The following is an 805-nucleotide window of genomic DNA, read 5'->3' on the forward strand; positions in this document are numbered from 1 at the left end:
TGTGTGCCACTACCACAACATTCCCCGGTAAGGCTACAGTTTATCCAGCCTCACCTCGTTATTCCGACCAAACTGTGAGTGAACGGATGAGAATCCATCTCACGCTGCTCATGCACAACTTTTCATTTCCCAATCACTTCAGCTCTTCGGGATCTGACCACAAAATCACCAGCCGTACATACCTGCTTTCAACGAACGAGTCTTCCTGCATGTGTCGAAAAGCTGCCAGCTCCGGTCGAGCCAGGCAGGACTCGAACTTACAATTATCTGATCCGAAGTCAGACGCGGTATCTATTGCGCCACTGGCCCACGTGAACACTGTGCCCTTTGTCCAGTTGTGATGTTAACAGGGACCAAGGTGGAAATATGATTCATGAGGCGAGCACCAGCAAAGGTAATCTCTGTCACTGCTTCACTTCAATGGACCACACTTTGGGAAGCAGTAAATTTCACTTGCAAAAGAAACAAATTTGTCCTCAGATGCCTGATTCACTGTCACCTCTGTCTCCACTGAGACTTGCCATCGTTTTATTCAGTTACTGCGCTAGTTTACGAACCAATCCAACGAAACGTAATTTCAGACTTTCACTAACCCTAAACCTTCGTCAGGTGAAGTGGGTGCATGTGATATATTCGCAGCAAACACCCTTTGGGAACATAGACTGAAATAGATTTTATAAAGAACCACCCCCATGCTCTCCCGAACATTTAAACAGTACGTCAGGGGCAACAACGGCTCATGCAGGATTCAAGCCAGGAACTTCTCGCATTTTTAACAGCCACCTGATCTGAGAATCAGACCACA

Source organism: Rhincodon typus, unplaced genomic scaffold, assembly GCF_021869965.1.
Source record: "Rhincodon typus isolate 14 unplaced genomic scaffold, sRhiTyp1.1 hic_rhity00000057, whole genome shotgun sequence".
In the NCBI taxonomy this organism is placed as follows: domain Eukaryota; kingdom Metazoa; phylum Chordata; class Chondrichthyes; order Orectolobiformes; family Rhincodontidae; genus Rhincodon; species Rhincodon typus.